The sequence below is a fragment of the Muntiacus reevesi genome, chromosome 2 (genome assembly GCF_963930625.1).
Source record: "Muntiacus reevesi chromosome 2, mMunRee1.1, whole genome shotgun sequence".
NCBI lineage: Eukaryota > Metazoa > Chordata > Mammalia > Artiodactyla > Cervidae > Muntiacus > Muntiacus reevesi.
This window is the reverse complement of record NC_089250.1, coordinates 19216981-19242496: the sequence shown is the minus strand read 5'-3', so window position 1 is coordinate 19242496 and position 25516 is coordinate 19216981. Positions and strand designations below refer to the sequence as shown.

The 25516-nt window shown below is 39.4% G+C and overlaps 1 pseudogene; it reads left to right on the top strand.

Annotated features, from left to right (window-relative positions):
* The first annotated feature begins 2001 nt into the window (after positions 1 to 2001).
* Positions 2002 to 18927, top strand: LOC136157112 (nucleolar RNA helicase 2 pseudogene; annotated as a pseudogene).
* Positions 18928 to 25516: the final 6589 nt, after the last annotated feature.

Genomic DNA, 25516 nt, shown 5'->3' with positions numbered 1-25516 from the left:
TGAGGACATCCTGTCCTCAGACTTGGCCTTTTAAAACCAGGAAGACTTAGCTCTTTTCCCTGATTCCCTTCCCACCCAGCCCTCCTATCTCTGAATCTTGCTGTCTCCTACATATTAGAGGTTGGCTGAGTCAGTGATGGTAGATGGCATGAAAAGAGAGAATTATCACTGACTATATTTGCCTTTTTCCCTATTGTATCTACATGGGTCCTCGACCTCCAGGATCTAATGCTTGAAGATCTGAGGTGCAGCTGATGCAATAATAATAGAAATAAAGCACACAATAAATGTAATGCACTTGAATTATCCCAAACTATCCCCTCTCATTCTGGTCCGTGGACAATTGTCTCCCATAAACCCAGTCCCTGATGCCAAAAAGGTTGGGAACTGCTAGTCTACAACAGAGAAATAGTTAAAGGGCTATGGAACTTTCTTTAGGATTTAACTGCCTGATGTGTGACCTTGCTAATGGTCAGTAAACTCCCCCCTTTCTCTTTGACCCTCTTCCTCCTAGCAGAAGAGAATTAGTTCATTATTTCTGAGGGAAAAAAATGGTGAGCAGCTCTATTACTGTCCCGGTAGAGATAGAAAAATGGAAGATGTGTCTTTTTTTTTTTTAACAAAGGAACTTGAACTTAATATAAGTAGATGGTGTGAATTCATAAATACTTGACAGTTTAGCTGACTGATTCAAAAATAAAGCCTACAAGTAAATAACCAAGGTACCCTGAAATGACATAAACAGAGCTCACCCATTTTCTCATAGATGGCCTGGCGAAGTAGAGGAGACAGTGGAAGATTTAAACTTAGGAAGTCAGAGAAAATGCTCTAGGAATCCACAACTGACTTTATAATGTGTCCTATTTGTGAGGCAGCTACAGAGGTAAATAAATATCAATCGTGTACAGTATTGCCAAGTCTACACAAGCAAATTCCCATCATTCTGATTGGTGTTTTGCATGCATATGGACTGTAAGATCAAGCCTGATATGTGTGATTTCTTACAATCATCAGTATATGAATCTGCCTTTCGCTGGCACCCGACACTGTGAAAGATGTTACATTTAGACTCTGCCTGACATCAAATGTGGGCATCATCTATGCCTGACTTCCGGCACCTCTCTCAGCTACTTCTCTCTGCTCAGTTAAAATATCCTCTGACAATGTCCTCATATGGACCATTTTCTCAAACGGAGGGTTTGGAAATGTTGTACCTAGGAAAGTTTTACAGGAAATATCTTTTGCATGGTGAAAGCCGTTTAGAGCAAACCTACACATCTATAGAAACATTTGTACCAAAAAAGAAAAAGGAAAGTACCTCCCAGCATTTCACAGGATGCAGTGTGGAAATATCCCTAACATGGACAAAATCTAGTCCCAGCCAAACATGATTCTTTACTTGAAAAAAGAAAAAGAAAAAAAAAAAAAAAAACCAAAAACCCATCACATCCAGCTCCCTGCACGATGTATCCATCTCTCTCCTTCCTCACGTCTCTCCTTCAATTGACTCAATTTTCAGTCTTCTACCACTTCTCCACTAAATTTTAGAATCTATTCTTTTGCTTCTCCTACTTCCCACTCCAATCCAATTTCCACACCTGTTTTGGTCTCCTCACAGCCCTCTCTCATCCCATTTAATGGCAGAAAGTCACTGTAGAGGCCAGATAGGTGAGGGAACAGCTTCTACTTGGAAGTGGTCCGGGTTTTCTCACCTCTAAGCCTCCGCTCCACTTCAGCTGCGGCTTGGGTTCATTCAGCGATGCGGCTCTTAAGAAGGCGTGGGAGATGCGCCCAGGAAAAAAAGACACACTTGGTGTGCCAGGGATGCCCGGTACGAATGGGAAATGGCAAGCTGAAGATAAATGAGGAGAAGGAATTCAAGAAACTGATTTGCCCCTCCCAGCGTCAACACCCGTGGGGAGATCAGACTCAAAACAAATCCTCAGAAGCTGAAAGTGGACACAGAGTCCAAGGAGCCAATCACAGAAGAGAATGTGAAGGATGCGAAGCGCAGCGGAGGCCAGTTCAGAGACTAGGCGGCCAAACCTGAGAACGTTCCAGGATCAGAGAGGCATTGTAGGAGTCCTGAGGTCAGTCAGGGTTCTGTGAGTTGAAGCGTGCGGGTCTAAAGTGGAGGACTGTATTCTGTTCAGGTTTGCAGGAAGGAGAGGATGGAGGGTCAGTGTTAGGTCAAGTAATGTAACATCACCTGTTTCAGCTCAAAGCGGTGGAACGCAGAAAGAATTCAACCTGTCAAAGACCTGTGTTTCCTTTCCTCCCAGGATAGTTCTTTATTCCTCCAAACTTAAGGATATTGTTATTTTTCCTCTTCTTAAACTCTTCTTAAGATCAAGGAAATTAACTCCAGGCAAAAATGGAAATAAATATAAAATACATATATAATACATAAACTAACATATGTGTATATATATTCTTAAAAATGAATATATATATCTTTTTGAAATATTTAATATACTAGATGAAGAATTTTATATATATATATATAATTAGATGAAGAATTCTTAGCACAGAAATTTAAGAAACCTAGGGCATTGGTATTGTTCATATTAAGTGCTCTTGAAAACTGAAGTATTTGGAAAAGAATAAGGGAAAATAACTGATACATGATAATGATACCATAGAATCAGAGAAAAATATAATGAAGAAAAAAAGCTGCCCTTAAAAAAATTGACATATGGAAAATGTACAAGTATTTGCATGGTTTTATTCATTTTTTTTCTTAAAAACTATTTTTTTTCAGAGTACTGCGGAAATATTTTTAGACTACACCACATGGAAAACATATATTTTCAGATAGTCACACTTGGTGGTAAATTAGCTTTGTGTATGTATCTTCTGGGCATTGGGGTAAACATTTAACCACCAATATCAATAATAAGTTTTTTTCACTCAGCATAATAGTCTTCAAAACGTAGGCCTGTGTTTATAGATTAAGATTAAATCAAGGAGGGAATTGGGTAATTGTTAAGCCATAATGACCTCTCTCTTTCCTGAAAATGAAATAAATCTAACAGGAACTCCTTTTAACTAAGCCCTAGAAAGAGTGGTTACATTAGTTAGTGTTTGCAGAGATTGTTAAACTGGAGCAAGAATTAGCTATTTGTTTCTGGCTTACGTTGCTTTAATATTTTAATGACGCTATAAATTTTGGAGCTAATTAACGTAAGAAATAGTTCCAACCAGTTTTCTTAAATATTCTCAGACATTCAATGAAAAGTTTCAGAAAATCAGACTTACGTTTCAAAATGTGTCCAGTTTGCATCAACAGTACCTCACCTTCCATCTAGAATCACTTCAAGCTAAAAGATAAAGTAAAAGGAACTGGATCTACCCTTTTGCCTGAAACAACAGAAAACAAAAACAAAATCCCCAAATAGACAGAAACACGTGAAATAACAGTTTTCATAACATTGGACATTAGACGACAAAAGGCAGTGATCCCTGAGGGCAGGCAGACTAATGAGGTAAGCTCAGCTATTGTCCCAGCAGCCGCCTCAGCCACCTCCAAGCCACTGTGTAGAGAAGGGGAACCCCGGCGGAGGCTGCTGGTCTCATCCTTGTGGCGAAGGAGCTGAGAGTCAAGGGGACCAAGGCAGCTAGAATTCACAGGATACCATTCAATTAGGAGATATCTGCAGAGAGAGAGAGAGACAGAAGGAGACAGAGAGAGGAGGAGAGACAGCAAACTCTATAGGTGTGCAGAGGGTCTCCTCTGGTTTCTACCTGAATATGGGCCGTATTGTACATGCGGTACATGTGTACATGTGAGGAGACTACTTGAAGAGAGGAAGAAAAAAAACATTTGAAATGATTAAAAGATGTGTAATGGAATCATAAAGAAATATGCAGTTGATTAAAAACATAGCAGATAAAGAGAGAAAAAGGAATAAAGAATAGTAGGACAAATAGAAAACAAGCAGAAAGATAATAAATTTATGTTTATGTACAATGATAATTATATTAAATGTAAATGGTTTAGATATTCTGAAAGGCAGAGGTCCTTAAATTACAAAAAAGTAAGACCCAACTAGACACTATCTGCAATGAACACATTTTAAATATAAAGGAAGAAATAGTTTAAAAGTGAAAGAATCACAAAAATATACAATGCAAAAACTAATTTTTAAAAGTTAGAGTGGCTATATCAGCATTAGACAAAGTAGATCTCCAGGCAAAGAATATTAATAAGGATAGAAAAAGGTCATAATGATTAAGGGGTCAATTAATCAAGAGGACGCAATAATTTTAAACATTTATGCATGTAATAAAAGAGCTTTAAAATTCATGAAGCAAAAACTGACAGAGATTCAAGGAGAAATAGATAAGTCTACATTTATAATAAGAGATTTTTATACTCTTCTGTTAATAATTGGTAGAATAAGCAGATAGGAAATCAGTTAGGATATAGAAGATGTGAACAGTACTACAACCCCTGGATCTAACTGACATCTACAGGAAGCTTAAGCCAACGACTTTGTATAAACCATCTTTTCAAGTATCCATGGTATTTACCAAGATATATTCTATCATTATAAAGCCTCAATACTCAATTTAAAAGGATCCATGTAACATTATGTATGCTCTCTGACCACCAGTCAAAGAAATTAGAAAACAGTAAGAAAGAGATGCTTGGAAAATTGATCATTGGAAATAAGAATATATAATGCATCTATTAAATAAATTGGATTTGTTGTTAAAAAACCTTCCCGTAAAGAAAACTTCAGGCTCAGATTGTTTCATTTGTGAATTCTACCAAATATTTAAGGAAGAAGTAATACCAAGTCTACACAAAAGCAGGGATAGAGTGACTACTTCCTAACCTATCATATGAAGCCAGCATTGTGCTAACATCAGAAACAAAGACATTACCAGATCAAGGTAAGTATAAGCATGATATCCTTAAAAATATACATACAAAATTCCAAGTAGAATTTTAGCAAATCAAACCCCCCAAATTTGGGTTATCTCAGGAAAGCTGATTTAACATTAAAAAAAAAAAAATCAACGTGGTTCATCATATTAACAAGCTAATGTTAATATGTTTATATTATAATAGTGCCATAATTATAATGCATAATAATGTTAATATAAAGATAAAACAAATAATCATTTCAATGGACACAGAAAAGCAGATGGCAAAAATCCAGCATCTATCCTTGATTAGAAAACAAACAAAAAAACTTCAACAGACTAGAAGCACAAGGGGACTTCCTCAACCAAATTAAGGGCAATTTACCTGCAGTTAACATTTTCTTCCAAAAATGTTTTGAAAATTAATGAGAGATCAGTTTGAGCAATGGATCCAGGGAAGGATCTTTGAGAAAGGAGGGCTGAGGATTGTTGCCTGACATGGATTTGTCCCTATTTTCTTGCACTGGAACTTATGAAATGCTTTGTCTGGGGCAGTTGGCAGTTTCTGCCTCCAGTCTGCATTCACTGCCTTCAGCCTGTACCACCCTTCACTTGGCAGGCTGACTGCTGTCTCTTCTGACTAACGGTGGATAGATTTGGCCTCAAAGATAGCACAGACACAAATCTCCTTGGGATTCCTTTAATAAATTGTTTCCTAAATTATCAGTCGGAATGCGGTCTAATTTCTGTTGTCATGCATGATTTGGGGTACAGTCTTGCTGAACCCCATAAATCCTTTTGCATCTGAATCATTACAGGAATTGGTTTCACTATTTTCAGACATAATCTCATTTGAATCTGGAATATGGGTTCCTGAGTCATCATTCCTAAATTTCTGAGCTAATCTGAGCTTTGTGATGATAATAGTTATAATTCTGTATTTAATGTAGACCCTTTCATCTTCAACGTGCTTGGCAAACATTAATTAATGAGCCCTCCAGTCCTCAAGAAAATACCACTGCATCATTTTTAAAATGAGATGTAAAGAAAAAAAAAATGAAGTTTATAGTTCATTAGCTTGAAGCTAAAGTGTGGAAATTAAACCTAGAACCTGATTCAGTTATGTGTCCAGTTATGTAGGTATTTGAAGTCATGCCTACACCAGAGGACTTCAGCAAAGTCATAAATTCTAGTTATCTTTTTTTGCAAGGATGTGTATCATAAATGCTGTTACTTTAAAGGGCTGGGATTTCTTTTTAGACACTGATATTCCCTCTATCTAAAGAATTAACCTACAAATCTTGAGTAATGCTTAGGAAGTAGTAACCTTATATTTTGAAGAAACTTCTCCTGCTTCTCATGCCAGTATAAGAGTACGGATGCCCAGTCACAGTTGTCAGTACAGGAAGGTCTAGCTGCAGGCCCTTCTTGATCCTTTGCACTCAGACCATTTTTACAATAAGAAATGGAGACTATCTGCATGCCTGATCAAACTCTACCCAAAGTCCCTTTATTGGTGAAGCCTAAATTTCATATCCCCTGCCTTCAAATTACTCATCCTAATAATCTGGAGGGCCTCCCAGGTAGCTCAGCTGGTAAAGAATCTGCCTACAATGCAGGAGACCCTGGTTCAACTCCTGGGTTGGGAATTTCCCCTGGAGAAGGGATAGTCTACCCACGCCAGTATCCTTGGGCTTTTCTGGTGGCTCAGACAGTAAAGAATCCTCCTGCAATGCAGGAGAGCTGGATTTGACCCCTGGGTTGGGAAGATGCCCTGGAGGAGGGCACGGCAACCCACTCCAGTATTCTTACCTGGAGAATCCCCATGGACAGAAGAGCCTGGCGGGCTACAGTCCATGGGGTCGCAAAGACTCAGACACAACTGAGCAACTAATCATGCAATAATCTGGAATGTCTGTCATTTTTGCTGCCTCTTTTATGAATGAACCTAGCAGTCACAGGTGAAAAGCTAATATTGCTGCAGCCCTGGTGCGAAATTTCACAAATAATACTGCTTAATTATCAGCAAAGAATATTTGCTAACCTGTTCAATCACGACTGTATGTTAGAACTAGGAAGAAAATCAGGTAATCTCTGTTTACTTTCCTAAATGTGGCAACAACTGTGCCCCACGTTACTGAGAATAAAGCGTGTTGAACAGAGGCTTCCCTGAATGCTGTGAACACAGCAAGCACTTGTCTGAATTTGGCTCTGGATGTACTCGGTGGCTTCCTTCCCACCAGCAGTAAATTTCGATGCTTGCAACCAATAACCTTGAATGACATCATTGCAGTAAAGGCAGCCCAGATTGTGATGTGCAGTCAGACCCAGGTCTTACTTTAAATAGGCCACCTTCACCAGGAGCATTTATTTCGCTATTTTAAAGTGCTTGGTAAATATTAGAGCAGTTTCTGAATGGTTTGGAAAGCATGATAACAAAGATTAAGACCAAAGTTGTTAAGATGAGAAAGCTAACTCAGGAAATCTCCTACTGAAGTCAGAATAATTGGCAGGCAATCAGATGCCTGGTGCCTGCTCATGTACATGTTCAACCAATATTTACCAAAAATTTATTATACTATTATATTAGACAGTACAGACTTAAACCTTGCCCTCCTAGGGTTTATAGCCTGGTGAGAAGATGAGATAACCAAGTAGCCAAGCCATTATAAACACTGCAAAAGCCCCATTGAAATAAAGAATATTCTGGTGACACTTAGGAGAGTCATCTGTTTTTGGTTTGGTGCATCAGGGGCGGCATAGGGCAGTAAAACTTCTAAACTGAAATCTGAAAAGCAGGTTGGGTTCAGCTACATGGGGTCAGAGTGTTGCAAGCCAAGGCAACGGTGTGCATGAAAGCCTGGAAGCAAGAATGTGGAGTGCTTGGGAGGACAAGATTTTTATTCTCACAGGAAAGGGTAGGAAAAGGGAAAGGATATATGGCTGTGGATATATGAGAAGCAGGTTTTGCTAGTTTTGTAAACCATGTTAAGGACTTGGGGCCTTTTCCCCAAGAGCAGTGAAGAAAACATTGAAGGATTTAAGCCATGACATATCGTAATCGGTTTCATAGTTTAAAAAATATCACTTGTGGAGCAGAGTGGGAAAATGATTGTTGGCAGAGGCTGCTACAGTAATTCAGACACATAATGATGGTGGTGGCCTAGATAAGAAATCAGCATTGGGAATGAAGAAGAGGGAGTGAATTTACAGAACGTACAAGAATTAAGAATTCTAGATTGTTGAATACGGCAGTTGGGGAAGGCTGAGTGTTCAAAGCTGGTGCCAGTTTCTGATGGGTTTGATGTTCGTGCCATTTGTTGATATCAGGAGCACAAGGGAGAAGAGACAGGACTAGGGGATGAGGAATATAAATTTCGTTGTGTACTGTGGTCTAAATTCTATTGGTGGTGACTGGTAAACAACAGCTATATTGGTCTGAACTCTAGGAGAGAGATATTGACTGGGGGTACAGGTTTGGGAATCATTGCCACATAGATGGTAGATGAACCAGAGGACTTGCCCAGGGGGAGTATGTTGAGGGAGGAGAGAGAGAACCTTTGATAAAAGCCTGGAACATCATCATCCAAGGGACAAAGAAGAATCCTGAGGAAAGATCAAGCAGCATCCAGAGAAGTAAGAAGAAAACCAAGAGAAAAAAATATCACAGAAGCCAAGGCACCTGTGTTTCCTTGGAGAAAAAGGAAGAGAAAGTGGGTAAACAAGGAACTGAAGTTTATGAATTGTATTGAAGAACAAAGTTGTTGGTATCTTTGGTGAGGACACTCCATTTCCATTAAATGGTTGTGATAGAAACAATGTTTCTGTGAGCTAAAGAGTGAATGGGAAGTGAGAAAATATAGACCATCTGTAGACCACATTGGAGAAACTGGAAAGAGAAGTAGAGGAATAGCGTAATGGATGAAAGGTGAGGGGTTAGATAGATGGCAGTTTTACAGTGTGAAAGTGCATCTAACTGCTTCAAGAAAGGAGCCAGGAGAAAGTGAGAACAAAGGTACAGAATGATACTTGCGTAGCTTGTGGAGCAGTGGGACTAGCAGCCCCAGTATCGGTTTTTTGGAAGCTGGGTCTTCCTTGCTATGTGCAGTCTTTCTCTAATTACGACGAGCAGGGGCCACTCTTTGATGTGGTGCTTGGGCTTCTGATTGTGGTAGCTTCTCCTTTTGTGGAGCACAGGCTCTAGGCTTACGGGCTTCAGTAGTTGCAGCACATGGGTTTAGCTGCTCCATGGCATGTGGGATCTTCTCAGACTAGGGATTGAAATCCATGTCCCCTGCACTGGCAGGCTGATTCCTATCCTGCCAGCAGCTAAATGTGAAGGTCCTTCCCAACTTCTCATCAAACATAATAAAATTCCCCTGCTGCTCACTTTAAGTACATTTTTCACAAAGAAATAATAAAAGGATGTTTATAATTTTGCTTTCAAAAATGAGTTGGCTACTGACAGCCTAATTTATAATTCAGTCTCCTTGATCAACACTCAATGTGCATAGTCAAGATTTTGGAAAATGAAGAACATCCAACTCACAAATTATTTTCAAGTGGAGTGAAATGGTCATGGATATTAAGTTTACAATGGTGACATCATGTTACATTTTATGTACATTCTGTTATTTATTACATTTGATTTTAATTATATTTTTAATTCAGACTGTTTTTTTTTTCTGGAGATGAACATGTCTGTAGGTACTAGAACGTTCACAAGTTCCAAGCAGTTTATTGCTTAAGGACTGAAATGGTCTAAAGAACAAGGTTCTTGAGGAGGTGGAAGGTGTCAGGGTAGAGGCCAGAGAGGAACATATTGTTCTTGAAAAGGAAACTCATTCTTTTTTACAAAAGGACAAAAAAACAGGTGAAGTAAATGGGTAAAATTCCCATCTCTAGGAAGGAGAAATTGAAATGCAGTCACCTGTGTGTGTGTACATGTCTTCTTGAGAAGACAGTTCAGCGGCTCAATCTTATCCAACTCTTTGTGACCCCATGGACTGCAGCATGCCAGGCCTCCCTGTCCATCACCAACTATTAGATCTTGCTTAAAGTCATGTCCATCGAGTCAGTGATGCCATCCAATCATCTCATCCTCTGTTGTTCCGCTTCTCCTCCTGCCTTCAATCTCTCCCAGCATCAGGGTCTTTTGTAATGAGTCAGTTCTTCACATCAGGTGGCCAAAATATTGGAGCTTCAGCTTCAGCATCAGTCCTTACAATGAATATTCAGGACTGACTTCCTTTAGGATTGACTGATTTGTTCTCCTGGCAGTCCAAGGGACTCTCAAGAGTCTTATCCAACACCACAGTTCAAAAGCATCAGTTCTTCAGTGCTCATATTTCTTTATGGTCCAACTCTTACATCCATACATGACTACTGGAAAGAAGGTAGGGTGTGATATTCCTTCTGGAAACTCTTGTAGAAGCCAACACCTTGAAAATGTTCTCCACTATAGTATTTAGAACCTGTTGGCTCTTTCCCACCCTCTGGTATCTCCAAAAATCACCCCTGAGGGGTTGGGTATGAACAGATGCACCAAAGTGCTGCACTTCTTCGTTCAAGCAGAGAAATTGCTAACTTGCCCCCTTTTCCTCCTCAAAGCAACCCCTCTTTCCCTTTTCCTTCCTGTTAGAGTGCCAGGGGCTGATTGGGGTTTGTTTATCCACTTTTATGACAACTGCATTTCATTCCTCTTCAAAGTCTTCTTTAAAAGAAAGAAGAGAGGGAAAAAAAAAAAGAAGAGGAGGGAATTTCCTGGCAGGCTAGTGGTTAGAACTCTGGGCTTTCACTGCCAAGGGTCCAGGTTGAATCCCTGGTCAGGAAACTAAGTGTGTGTGTATGTGTGTATACACTTACATATGCATACACTTATACATATATATATGTATGATAACTATAGTGTGTTCCATTGTCTAACTGTTATCGTATTGCTGGATATTTCCTTCCAAAATGTCAGTGTTATAAAGAACACTGCAGTGATTCTCCTTGTATTTAAATATATGCATGTATTATTGATTCTAATTACTGAGGATACATTTTTAGTAGTGGAGTTGCTAGTTATGAGTTTGTTAGTTTTAAGGATGCTGATTTTGGGGACCAGCTTGGAAAAAATCAAAATGTCCAAGATCCAACCTTCTCAAAAATCTCTGCCTCTTTAAAAATTTGAATCACTTCTTTTCTGAAAGATATCACCACAAAATGGTATTAGACTCCAAAACTGCAAGCATTGATGCCAGATAATCCATTTCAGTAATGAGATGCCCGGTGCTGTTTTCAGCATTTGTATGAATTGAAGGTCATGGGTAGTGAGCGCGAGGTCTTCTCTCCTAAAGCATCTTATTCACCTCGGAAAGGCTGCAGTGCCTGTAGGGAAGCTGAGAGCATCAGTGGGACACTATTATTAAAATCTCCTAATTGTTTAAAAAGCCATTTGGGATAATGGAGTAGGTTTACTTTTCTTTCATTAATGTCCCTGGGCAGACTATAGAGAAGAAAGTCACAACTTCATTGCTTTTGGCCAAAGGCCATTGCAGTACTTCCAGATGGAGAACAAAACAGGTACAGAGTGTTCTTCAGAAAAGGTTGTAAACTTGTAGACAGAACAGAATTAGCGTACAATTCTTACTGTGCTAACACACAGTACTTTGGTATTAGTTTTCTGAAGAGAATGTCAGATCAATATACTACCATGTCAAATGGACTATAATGTCTAAAAAAGCTTTACATCTGGCTTTAGAAGGAGCTAGTGAGCAAAACAGAGAAAAGAAGGTTCATGGAGTTCTGTGTTGGACTATCAGTAACTTAACACCTACGGAACAGGTCTAGATAACATGCCAGATAAATTACACTGATAAACCTCTGGAATTATCCAAAATACATGTGACAGAAGTCTAGGGTAATAGGAAACAAGTGCCTGCCATAATTCAGTGTAAGAAATACCATTTGGGTTAAGCTCCTTACATTGTGTAGATTTGTCTAAGCCACAGAAATGAATACACCTTCATTTCTTATCATTTTTTTTTAATGTACCAAAATTAAAATAGAGCAGTATTCACCAGGGAGAGTATCTTGAAGGTCACAACAATGTGAAGAAGCTGGCTGTGGAGTGTGTCAGCTGAATAACCCATGGAGACTGGAGGAATAGGACTGGATTTCTTCCACGGAGCTGGCCTGGCAAATTCCCATGAAATTAGGTCACTAGGCAAATGTTCCAGGGCTGGCAGCATACTTATGATTCTCAATCTCCCTTCTATGTTGTTAAAAAAAAAAAAAAAGTCTTTGGCACTTAGAAATTCTGCTACGGCAGTATCTGAAATAACAGAATGGTTTGAAGGGACACTAGATGAATACTAAATACAAGGAAAATATAGAGTTTAGAGAGAGCCCTGAGACTTGAGAGAGCAGCTTAGCTGCTGAGGCTAAAGGGTGAATTCAGAAGCTAATCAATCAACCAATTAAGAAGCATTTATTGAGATTGTACAAGGCACCCAATACCATAGCAAACGGAGATGCTGAGGAGCGCAGGGCCTGCATGGGGCGCTGCCTCTAGTTCATTTGGAGATTCAGGAACAGCCTAACCAGGGCTACCGCATCGAAAATAGCCACCTGGCCCACTCGGGTGCACATTCAGAAGATGACTTAAAGATAGATGAAGTAATTTGTTGGTCAGTGGCCAGCGTATTAAGTCATAAGGCTCATAACCTTCTCATACCTCAGATCTCAAGTTCTGTTCTTCGACACACATTTTTCTGGCACATTTACTTCAAAAAATCTCTAAACAAATATGAATTCTAAACACTCTCAGAAACCCAAGAATGTCTAAGTCATTTTCCCCAGCCAACAGTGCAGATGTAACAGCTTTCCTCTGGCTGTCAAATGTTTTTGAAAATTTAAGAGATACTTTTTAGCTTAGGTAGCTGGGCATCACTCATTTACAAGTAATGGTAGAGATTTCCAGGGAAGAACAAAAGCTTTTTCAGGTAACTGAGGGTCCATTCCCTGCCACGTGTCTGAAGGAACCACTGACCGCTCCAGGCTCTGGTCATTAGCATCAGTGCTTAGAAAGGTGACCTGTGTGCTTCCAACAATGGATGAAGATTGTCTTTCATAATCAAAGGAAGAAAAGGTAATGAAAGTCTACTTCCTGCTGCCGTAACAAAGGCCCAAGTAGCCTTTATCACTTGCCAGTTCCATTGATGATTTTCCAGTCATTGACTTTTATGTGTGGGGAAACCAATACATGTGAAGATACTTATCACCTGCTTCAGTGGCCTGTGATCAATACACTTAGAACATCAATGACGACAATGCACAATTATTTTCTTTAAAGATACTAAGTTGTCTTTAAAAAAAAAAATCTAAACTGTTTTTTTTAATCTAGTGAAAAACTAGTGGCCATTAGCAATTCTTGGTTAAAGGACTGACCATCGTGCAGCTAGAGAATTAGTCTTGCAGTGAGTGAAATACTATAACTTGATTTTCACACTCTTAGTTTCATCACATTAACAGCAGATTTTTATGTTTCTTATGACTTTTTGATTATTTCTTTCTGTCAGTTTGAGGAATTCTAAATTTCACATAGCAAACTTAATTATTTTTAGGAAGAGCTTTATGTCACAAATGACTGACTGCTTATCTATAATATGCAGAAAGACTAATCTTATTTGGAAAGAACCAAAAGGATCTGCTAAATTACGGATAAAGCATGAATTGTTTTATGCCTAATTATAAAAATAATGAGTAAAACATCAAAGAAATTTGTTTGGGGAAGTCTAGTTAAAAAAATTTTAAAAAGCCACCGATTTCCCTAATAGGACTTTGGAAGTAATTGTATTCTTAATTTCATGGGAAAATCATTTCATTATTATTAATGTGTTTAATTCTCAAAAGTTAGTTGTGATATTTTTAGTGTAAGCTTGTTTAGAAAATACAGGCAGAATGATATTATTCATATGTGAACTTTACTGTTTCCCCAAGAAAGCAAAAATAAACAGTAAAACTAATTTCAGATAAGAAAAAGGATATCTAGATTCTTTGTGCACTACTGCTAAGCAATCTTTGGCAAATTAATTTTCTGGAAATTGATTTTCACATCTATTAAATAAAGAGGCCAGAAGCAGATCACTCCTGACAATAATCCTGATATATATTCTGAAAAACGATGTTCCCTGGGCAAATGAATTTGGAAATCACTAAACATTGTGTCCCCTGTAGGATGTTCACAATCCTGTGGTAAAGGAACTTGCTTATTTTTGTTTTTGCCAAAATTCCCCCAAATGCTTTGGCCACAGACTACTTCTTTTGTTTTCTTTGCATAACAATTAGCATACTTGGAAGCACTTTGAGAAACCCTGGCCAGATGATCTACAGGGTGCGCTCCAGATCCCACATGGTGCTATCTAATGTAATTCAAGTCAAGACAATGCAAAGCTGAGCCTCACTCTTCTTTCAAGAGCAAAAATTGGAATCTCTGTGTGTGTTAAACTCCTATTGTTCTTCTCAACGATATTTTACTAGTCCCACTTTTTTAGTTTCCATGAGCACCAAAAATTATACATTTTATAAGTGCCCTAGATCACAGTTTTTTATACCACTGAGACTTCTGAGACACTGGCAAGTTGCCTTCAGTAGGTTAAGCCTTACTCAATTAAGAAAAAAATTTAAAAACCACAAAAAGGACAAATGGCTATAGTCTTGGACATCCAAACCAAATTGCACTTCCCAAATCATGGTAGCAAATTGTTCATTGCGTTTACTCAATGAACACTTAGGGAAGATATGTTACATCACAACATTATGACAGATTCTCTAAAGTAGAGAAGAAGAAATGCTTCCATATATTAAAGGAGAATTTTTGTGTAGTAGGAGATGAGATTTAGTAATATTAGTGTACTATGATATTAGTTATATAAAATAGCAAAACCCCCAATTACTACTGTTTATTGTCTATATTATGTGCCATGTGCTCAGTTTATCAATTGTGTCCAACTCTTTGAGACCCTGTGGACTGTAGCCTGTCAGGCTCCTCTGTTCATGGGATTTTCCAGGCAAGAGTACTGGAGTGGGTTGCCATTTCCTTCTTCAGGGGATCTTCCTGACGCAGGAATCAAACCCACATCTCTCTTGTCTACTGCACTGGCAGATGCAGTCTACCACTGTGTCACCTGGGAAGCCCCTGTATTTTGTGGCAGGTATCCTATGTATACATTTTCATTTATCTTTTTTAAAAACTCTGAAGCATAGATTCTATTATTATTCTCTTTTTACAATGAGGAAACTAAGAGAGAATGATCTGTTCAAGGACACTCAACTGCCAGATGACAGAGAATTCAGATGTGGTTTACATAACTCTAGCACCCCCCTGACCTTTCAAATCAGGCTTAAATGTGAATGTAGTCAGAAAAGAAGGGATTAATGAGCTGGAGAAATGATGCTGGGAGAAGAGAATTAATTGATAGAACTGGGTTTCATAGGTGGGATCATATCAAGTTTGCCAGGAGGCTGAGTGAGTTGACCTTGGCAAAAAAAAAAAAAAAATTGGATATCTCTTTCTCTGATACAGGAATAAAAAAGATATGAATGAAAGAGGAGACAGATCAGAAATGTCAGGAGAAAAAAGCCTTCTAGACTCATTCCTTTCTCACAAAAAGACCTGGGGAGGATACCTAATGTTCACTCCTGCCCAGACCCACATGTTTGAACTTGACCCGCCTTTGTTACTCAGTGTGAGCCTGGACCGAGATGGACGCAAGCTTTGCCATGAACTATAAATCTTCCTCATCAGATCAAGTACCAGTGTCCATCTCAGAAACTCAGAGACCCCAGTCATGCCCCCTTTTTATTTTTCAAACTAAAAAGGCAGACATAAAATATATTCCAGAATCCCAAATAACTGAAAACCATTCTCCCTGGCTTCTTGAGTATCTATGGGGGCAGAGTTCCTTATCTTATTATCAGGGAACCTGTCAAATGCAAAATAACCCATTTGCTCTTAGAAGACCTCAATTGGTGTTGGAAGCTTACGTCTTCTAGTTCAATATATTAAATATTGAGTAAAAAAAATTGGAGTAAAAAAATTTACTCCAAATGTAAAGATTTATCTCATCTTGAAAGGAAATCTTCAATCTTGGTTCCCAACACTTCTTTTTGCCTTATCCTGGGCACAGATTCCTAACAAAGTGTCAGAGCTGGTGAATGGCGGCTCGGTGCCATTGATCATCACTGTGTGTCTTCCCTGTGTAAACTTTGCGGACTTAAAAGGATTGAGAAAAGAGGCCCCTCTAATCTTTCATCCCTCTTCCACTTGTAACCTTTGAACTTCATGGGACTTAAACAAATTAAAGTACTAGATTCCACCATGACTCAAGGCAACGAAAATCTTTCTCCAAGACTTCAGATGAGCTTCAGAAAATAAAGATTGTATGTGAATTTTTTAGGCCCACGATGGTCTGTTAAATGGGTGTTTAGAGCGGCGCCAAGATCATGTCAACCAGGTCCCATCCTAAGGTAAGTGTTGGTTTCGAACTCAAGTGCTCTGAGTTCTAGCCTCAGCGCTGCTGTGTGACCTTGGAGCACTTGGAGGAGTTGGGTTAAACTGTCTCTTTTAAAGATCCTTCCAGAGCTTCCTTGGTGGCTCAGTGGTAAAGAATCTGTCTGCCAATGCAGGAGACGTGGGTTCAGTCCCTGATCCGAGAAGATCTCACATGCCTCGGAGCAACTAAGCCTGTGCGCCACAACTACCGAGCCTGTGCTCTAGAGCCCAGGGGCCACAACTCCTGAAGCCCTTGCACCTTTGAGCCCTTGCTCCACAACAAGAGAAGCCACCACAATGAGACGCCTGTGCACCACCAAGAAGAGTAGCCCCTACTCCCAGCAACTAGAGAAAACCCCGGACAGCAACCAAGACCCAGCACAGCCAGAAATAAATAAATAGACTCATTATTAAACAAAAAAGATACCTCTAGTTCAAATGTTCTGGGTTTAAGTGGACAGAAGGAAATACCAGCATTAAGGGGAAACTCAGCATTGTGTGTGTGTATCTCAGAATGCAAGGCACATATCTTTTCAGTCCAAAGACAGTTTTTCCTCTGGACTCTCAGTGATGAGAGTGTACATGCAAAAATAGACTAATTCATGGGAGTTAGATTAGTAAATTAAATGATTGTACTAAAAAGTTCAAGCAGTGTGCATGGCAACAGTCTCTCAACTCTGTTCTATAAAGAGACAAAAATCCATACACTCTGGTCCCTTGGTGAGAATTAGCAATTGTCCTCAGGAGTTTGCAAGTCAGAAATTCTACACCTCCGATGTCTGGCAGTCCCAGACCCTGTCCACTCCTGACCAGAGGGTGCTGTGCCCTTTTACTTCGCAGGAGGAAGAAGTAAATATGGCTTCCCAACTCAGGGAAAGGCTGACACTCAAGAAGTCTAATAAATATACTCAACACTTATAATATTATGGAATTAACAATTTACCAAATTAAAAGAAGGGCTTCTGGTGCCTTTGTTGTGCGTGATTTTTAATAATAATGAAATATTTGGGTACAGCTTTTCCTTTTTGCACATTGCCTCCATCCTGAGTACAAAAACATTTGGAAAACCGCTGGCTTGAATTCAGAAGTGAAATATGCAACTTTGGAAGACAAAAGCTAACTGATGAACTTAAAGCACGGGTCCATTGTTTAGTCTTGTTCAAGCCACACTACAATGAGATCAAAGTGACATAATCTAAGATATCTCATTCTGTCTCTCAGCTGCCATTCTCCATTTGATTTCCACCAAGAGTTCTAAAGGGAAATCACCCTGAAGGGTTTTGGAAATGGTGATTTTGTAGTTTTGGTTGCAATCAATGTTGCTGCACGTGGGTTAGACATCCCCGAGGTTGATCTGGTTGTTCAAAGTTCTCCACCAAAGGATGTTGAGTCCTACATTCATTGTTCTGGGCGAACAGGTAGAGCTGGGAGAACCGGGCTTTGCTTCTGCTTTTACCAGCACAAAGAATATCAGTTAGTCCAAGTGGAGCAAAAAGCGGGAATTAAATTTAAACGAATAGGTGTTCCTTCTGCAACAGAGATATAAAAGCTTCTAGCAAAGATGCCATCAGGCTCTTGGACTCTGTGCCTCCCACTGCAATCGGTCACTTCAAGCAATCAGCCGAGAAGCTGATTGAGGAGAAGGGGGCTGTGGAAGCCCTGGCAGCAGCCCTGGCCCACATTTCTGGTGCCACGTCGGTAGACCAGCGCTCCTTGATCAACTCAGAAGCGGGCTTTGTGACCATGATCTTGCTGTGCTCAATTGAAATGTCAAACATTACTTATGCTTGGAAAGAACTTAAAGAGCAGCTGGGTGAGGATATTGATTCCAAAGTGAAGGGAATGGTCTTTCTCAACGGAAAGCAGGGTGTTTGCTTTGATATCCCTACTGCATCAGTAACAGAAGTACAGGAAAAGTGGCATGATTCACGGTGCTGGCAGCTTTCTGTGGCCATAACCAGAGCTAGAAGGTCCACGGGAAGGATATCGCAACTTCCGAGGACAGCGGGAAGGCAATCGAGGCTTCAGGGGACAGTGCGAGGGCAACCAAGGTGTCAGGGGACAGCGGGAAAGAAGTAGAAGCTTCAGCAGACAGCAATCAGAAAGTGGCAACAAAAGTAACAGATTCCAAAACAAAGGCCAGCAGCGGAGTTTTAATAAAGCATTTGGACAGTAACTTGAAGTAGAGGATTTATTTGGCAAAAACAGAACTATGTTCAGCAATGTGGAACTGAACATTATTTTTCATACAAAGTTAAAAGCACATTGTATTTCCTTCCTGACCACTTGCCCAGTCCCCATCTCTTTGAGAGAGAAAAGCTTCATCTAAATTATTTCATCTGATTGATGACTGTCATTTATAACTTTATTGCTACTTCCATCTTGGGTATTCCTTTGGAAAAGGTGTATGGATTCATTACATATTCTAATGTTTATAGATTATAAGATAAAGTCAAGCATATATCTGCTGATACTGTTTAAGGTGACCTGTCTTTATACTTAGAAATGTCTCTTAATAATAGGTGGCTCAGATGGTAAACACTCTCCTGCAATGCAGGATCCCTGGGTCAGGAGGATTCCTTGGAGAAGGAAATGGCAACCCACTCCAGTAATCTTGCCTGGAGAATTCCATGAACAGAGGAGTCTGGCAGGCTACAGTCCATGGAGTTGCAAAGAGTCAGGCATGACTGAGCAACTATCACTCACTCACAAGAGTTCTAAATGTTTTGTTTTCTCTCCATGAGGAAAATTCTTATTTTTTTCCCAGACAAACTTTATGCTGTATGATAGGAAAGTTCAAAATAAATTAGATTCTAAACTAGACAAGAAAAGGAATATATGTTGGCATCTCCTGACCAGGGGGTCCCTGGTGATGGCAGGTGTTTTCTAAATGTTTATTGAATAAAGTTACCAATTAATGAAGTACTGGGAAAATAAAAAATCTGGTGTCCCAACAATATGTGAGTATATGGAGCTTGCAAATATCTTTGTGGTGGATTTTGATCCTTTGTAAAAATGCTGTAAGTTGGATTGGTTGGTTCCATTTAGTGACTGGTTCCAGAGCATAATTCTATGGATAATTATAAATTCCATAAAAAATCAAGACCATTCTCTCTAACAATTCAGATTGGTCCTGCAGAACTGAAGTTCTGTGAATTCTTAGTATGGTAAATTCTCATCAAATGCCAGCAAAACCTTGTCTGGAGAAAAATATTCTCTAAGATCACTGAAAATGAGAAGAGCATTGTTTCCCCTTTGATTCTTCTTAGAATACTTTGTATAACTATAGAGCACCCCCTCCTCTTAGAGGTTATTACTAAGGAAGTTCGAGTTTAGATTTTTCTCTCAGTATCTTTCAATAAGCTCTCCCAAGTGAAAAATATTACTGTGGCCACATCTACTTTGTAATAAATAAACATGGGATCAAAGGAGAAAAGCTACCTCTTTTCTCCTCAACTATGTCCAGTCATAGCTTTTGCAGCCTAAGGTTCAGTTACTAGGAGTTCTGCCAGCATCTTGATATTTCTTCTAGGGCCAGATGGAGGAGGGACAAAGGTGATCTATTTATATGTTACTACTGCCTTTGCTCCTTTCTTCTCTTGTTCCCATGTACACAAGCAGTCGTCATCTGTATCTTAGATCCTCTCGTTGAGTCAAAAGTTAGTGAAGAATTGCCAGGTGAATGATGAACTCTTGCATTTTCAGCCTTGAGGATCCTCAGCTTCGCTGGGCAGAAGATTAAGGTAGAGGCTTCCTGTGAAGTGAAGGAACAGGTTTCATATAAACTGATAACAAACTTTATCTTCCGAAAAGAGTTCAATCATACAAATGAGATTAACATTTACTTTTCCCCCTCTGAAGAATAATAACACTGGGATATAGGAAGCTTGTATAATGTGTATATAATAATACATTCATTTATTGGACAAATGTTTATTAAGCGCTTATTATGTGCCTGATGTGGTTCTAGTTTCTGCGGAGACAATAGTGAATAATTCCAAAAAAGCCCCTGCTCTTAAAAGAGAGACATTAAAAAAAAAAACAAAAAACAAATTAAGAGTTTAAAATTATTTCAGGTGATTCTACTAAGAAAAGAAAAGCAGGGGAAAGCAGAGGGTACAGAGGTGCATTTGTCTAAGTGGTAACATCCATGTGCAGACCTGAATGACATTCAGAGAAATGTCAGGCATAAAAGACCAGTGGAGGCGTAGGATTAGAAGGTGCAGAAAAGCAAGGGAGGAGGTGGGTGTGGAGCTGGGAGCTGAAAAGGACAGGGCCCCAGTGAAGCCAAGATGAAGTCTGAACTTCATCCTATATGTAATTGCAAGACTTTAATGGTGAGTGATGCAATCTGATTTTTTTTTTACTTCAAAAGATCACTTTGGCCATTTCATGGGGAAAAAGAGGAAGTGGGGAGCTGGCTAGAAGGCTTTTTCGGCAGCCCAGGCACGCGAGAAATGATGGTGACAATATCAAGGCACCAATGAGTAATGTCATTAGAAATCTTCCTAAAAAAGAAAAAAGAAAGAAAGAAATCTTCCTGTGGGTTTGTTTGGTGTGGGTATTTTTTCATGAGTTCTGTCTCAGAGTCATACCTTCTCCATCTCAAAAATAAGAATTCTGAACAAAAGCATTCTGCAACCATGTCTCCTACAGTTGGATGTCAAACTCATTTTCCCTTCTCCCTAAGCCTAGTTAGGGAAGCTAAAACTCCAGTACTTTGGCCACCGGATGCAAACAGCTGACTCATTGGAAAAGACCCTGATGGTGCAAAAGATTGAGGGCAGAGGGAGAAGGGGGCGACAGAGAATGAGATAGTTGGCATCATCAACTCAATGGAATGAGTTTGAGCAAACTCTGGGAGATAGTGAAGGACAGGGGAACCTGGCATGCTGCAGTCCATGGGGTCACAAAGAATCGGACACGACTTGGCGATTGAACAAAACAACAAGAAGTCTAGTTAAGTTGGAAGGATATTTATGGAAGCTCCCCAAATGAAGAAAAAGAGGCAAATGATGTGAGGCAAAAGAAGACACATGATAACAAGGGGGATTGTTGTCCTAGCAAAGAAAACTAACTGTGGGCAAGGAGGAAAACAGTGATGTGGTGATTTGGACACACCAACCAATCTTTACTTCCAGTAAAGATGGAGATGTTTGAGTACAAGAAACACACACAAAATAAAACACTCTGCATAAAAAATAAAATACTCCGTTGAACTGGATACTGATTTGTTACATTTTGACACCCAAAATCTAAAGAGTATGGCCAAAGGTAAGGACTTTTGTAGGATTTCTGTGCACGTTTGGCTGTGCAGGAACTATATCTTGAATATTCAAATGCTGGAATTGCCAGGAAATGTTCTTGGCTTTATGTAGACAAAGGAACAGTTTTGTGTAACTTGAGACCTTTGAAGGAAATTGGGGATAGACAGACATATGATCTACAGAGTGCTTTTCTTTAAAGGCAGAGTTCAGTCTCCATGGTCCCTGGTGGCTCAGATGGTAAAGAGTCTGCCTGCAGTGCAGGACACCCAGGTTTGATCTCTGGGTTGGAAAAAAGTCCCCTGGAGAAGGAAATGGAAACCCACTCCAGTATTCTCACTTGGACGGAGGAGCCTGGCAGGCTACAGTCCATGGGGTCGCAAAGTGTCAGACACCGCTGAGCAATTAACACTCAGTCCATCAGATATAATCTCGTTGGCATTTCGTCTCCTTTCTCTAAGTAGGAAAATGGAACACAGAGAGGCAAGAAGTATTGCTCTCAACTCCATGAAGACCAGATCAAGCCTAGGACCACATCCACTCCTCATCCACCTCTCAGGCTTCTCTAGTCTAGTCACTTAACAAGGGTCTGTAAGTCACTGCATCTTTCCTTTTCTTTCATGTTGTTTCACTTAGCAGAGGAATGAGCTTCCCTGGCAGGGAAAGCGGAACAAAAGGAAAAAATGCTTATTTGCCAAAAGAAAAAGAAGTTGTAAAGCAGCATATATGTCACATATACACATGCACGCATGCACATAATTCATCCTTTAGAAGCAGTGTATTATCATATTCTTTCTACTTCTAGTCATGTGAAGATTTACTGTTTGTGGAGTCAAATAATTTAAGAAGTAGAAAATGAAACCCAAGGGGGAAAAGACCAAAAACGATTAAAGAGCTTAATTTTGAAGGACAGAAGACAAAAGATAATTCCATAGCAATTTACCAACATAACAACTTACATAGAGGCTGCTGACCAATATGTATCCATGTTGTATAATTGAATGTCTTCTCATCTTTGCTGCAACGATGCTGACCTAGCTTCACAATGAACACAAGAATGGATCAAGGGACTTCCCGGGTGGTCCAGTGGTGAAGACTTCACCTTCCAGTGCAGGGGGTATGGGTTCGATCCCTGGTCAGCGAGCTAAGACCCCACATGCCTTGTGGCCAAAAACTAAAACAGAAGCAATATTGTAACAAATTCGGTAAAGACTTTAAAATGGTCCACCTCAAAAAAAACCTTTTTTAAAAAAAGAGTGAATCAAAACTTCACTGAGAATTTCAATGAGAATTGAGACTTCAATTCTTAATGAGAATTGAGAAAGAGAAATTGAGAAAGAGAAAACTTCAATGAGAATTTCTGGCTAGTTATAAGTAAAACTTCTGAGGAATAAAACAACTGTTGACACCAATTAGAGCTTTAAAAAGTAAACTTTATTCCTCTGAGGTCCATTTCAGCCTCTTCTCTCTCCCAGTCCCTTATTTCTTTCTATCCCTGGATATACTATCCCAAGTACTCTTCCCTTTCCTTCTGTTTTCAAGCCCTAACTTATTTCAATGCCATAGTTAAAATACTGCCTTTGATTTTCACCTTTTATAAGCCTCTCCCATAAAGCAGACTTTTGGAATTTACAGATACTATACCATTTGTACTTTCAACTCTTGTAAGAGACTCCAATTCTTCTTGTTAATACTTCCATTGGGCATTGGAATCATGACATATAGGAATAAATCACTGACCAGTGTGGGAAAGTAACCTGTCACTGAGCATCTTCAAGTTAATGAAATTCTGTTGTTCTTTGCCTGTCTTTGTCATGCAGGAACTTCAGAACATGAAATTTGGAATCTTCAAGTGTCTTGGCTTTTATCTCTGGCAAATCCCAGTGATCTACTGTACTTGAAGTCTGTATCATAGAATGTAACTAGAGGTCCCGAAAGGGTCTAATGTGAATACACGCACCCTAGGAATTCTATAATATCATGGCACACATTTTTTTTCTTCAATTTACATATAAAATCATTTCAGCCAGTGAAAAATGAGTTTAAACTTTATTTTCACAGTTTTTCCACAGTTCCTGGTAAAGCTGTACAAAAAATCTGGGGGGAAAAGTGTTGTTCAGTATGCAATGTTTGAGTACAGTAATTCGATAAAAACGACATTGAAGTGTAAGACGGATAGCTGGTGAGAAGTTTCTGTGTAGCACTGGGAGCCCATTCTGGTGCTCTGAGATGACCTGGAGGGATGGGATGGGGAGGAGGGAGGAGAGGCTAGGGAGGGAGGGGATGCATGTATAATTATGGCTGATTTGCACTGTTGCAGGGTTTCCTTGGTGACTCTGATGGTAAAGAATCTGCCTGCAATGCAGGAAACCTGGGTTCTATCCCTGAGTCAGGAAGATCCTCTGGAGAAGGGAATGGCAACCCACTCTAGTATTCTTTTTGTATGGTATACATTGTTGTATGGCAGAAATACTTTGTTGAATGGCAGAAATCTGCACAACATTGTAAAAAAAAATTTTTTTTTTAATTTAAAAAATAGAGAAAAAAAAAACCCACATTGAACTTGCTCTTTTACTATAGTATGATGAAGAGTCCAAGCTCTGATCCCAGAGACAGCCAGTTGGAATGGGTTCCACTTTAAGTCATGGAGAAATAGCAGGGAGGAAGTGGTGTTAGTGCAGGAAAATTAAGATCATGCCATAGGAATTTCCTTGGTCCAGCTCTATGAATACTTAGCCTAAATCCTTTAGAAATGATCTCTAATATATTAAGAGTATTGTTCAGAGGCCAATCAAGCTGTTGGAATTGTTGGTAAGAGATATGATGAGTAGTGTGAGATGGCAATCTCAGAATATTGAGAAAAGTGACCAACTCTGCAAAAGTACTGAATTGCCTAAAAGACAAAGTGAGAATAGTAAAGGTAAATAATGATAATACTCATCCTAGATTGGGTGCGTTCTCTTTACGGATCAACACTATGTACATTATCTCATCTAATTCTGAGAACTCCTTTTTGAGGTAGGTATAATTAAGTTATTTTACAGAGCAGGAAATTGAGGCATAGAGAATTGCAGCAACTTACCAAGAACCACACAGGGCATAATTGACAGTGTCAGCATTCGAGCCTATACTTACATGATTTCAGAGCTCCTATTCTTAATCCCTAAGTTCTACACAATGGTATAAGGCAGAGGAATGCTCTTGTATCAAAGAACAAAGTCCATGTAAATCTCCCTCATAAATGGAGGCTTAAAACTGGCCACCTGATGGTCAGGTGAGGTGGGGTGGGGTGAGAAACTGATGGGGTTGAGATATAAGAGTCTGGAGGGGTGACCTCAGTTAGGATGGTCCAACCTTGGATTTCCCAGTAAGAGATGGCCTGTAATCTAAAGGTTCCTCTGATATTTTCCTCTAATCGTTTAACATGTGGCTTGCATTACTTTCAAGATGAGAACACAGTCTCTTATAATATTTATTGAAGGATACTTAACATTTAATTGATAGATGAGAAGTTTCATTATGGCTCCATGGAAATGAAAGTCAGAGGGTTGACCACAATTCCATTTAAAAGGCCTTTCAGATCCCAAAGAACTTGAGTTTTAGTTATGTCCTCATTTGCAAAAGATATTTTAGATATTCAGGAAGAGACTCCTAAAAAAGATTTCCTGGACAACAAATGTTTTTCTCTTGGATAGCCATTCCCTTCACCTTTGCTTTCAATTCTAAACTTTTAGAGCAAACAAGACATAATCAACTCATGGTCCAAACCTGCAAGCCATGCATATGTAGATTTATGTAAATATCAATGCAAATCAGGCACAGCCACTGGGCTATTGGGAGG